The sequence below is a fragment of the Agrilus planipennis genome, unplaced genomic scaffold (assembly GCF_000699045.2).
Source record: "Agrilus planipennis isolate EAB-ADULT unplaced genomic scaffold, Apla_2.0 scaffold19, whole genome shotgun sequence".
Lineage (NCBI taxonomy): Eukaryota > Metazoa > Arthropoda > Insecta > Coleoptera > Buprestidae > Agrilus > Agrilus planipennis.
In genome coordinates, this window is record NW_020438954.1 from 499,234 (window position 1) to 499,781 (window position 548).

The following is a 548-nucleotide window of genomic DNA, read 5'->3' on the forward strand; positions in this document are numbered from 1 at the left end:
AATTCGGGCTTAAAATGTTTCATCTATAAATAAATAATAGGAGTAATAATTCGAATGAAAATCTGCTCTAAGAAGAAAAAGTGAGACGAAGTTCCTAGGTACATGTTATTACTAAAAACAGAATGCATTTACTGATAAGTAATATTTTTATACAGATTAACAAATAAATAATTTAATCATATTATTAAAGATTGATTTTTTTATCGAAGCAGGACAAAAGGTATAAAAATAAGTTAATAATTTTGTAATTAAACAATCAACCACACATGCAGTTTCCTAAACAACAAGCTTTCGAGATGAAAAAATTTTTCAAGTACATATTTATTTATTTATATTATTCAAATAGGTTATCAATAAATCTACAGAATACTATCTACACTTTTACGTAGCAAGTTTGTTCTAAATTTCTTGCCATTATGGGTAAAGAATTGTAAACAAATTACTACCGCACTTCAATTATTATAATTATAAACTCTACTAGTAATGTTGTAATATTGATAATAGTATCTGTAATAAACAAATACAGGTAAATTGTTTGTTAATGTGTA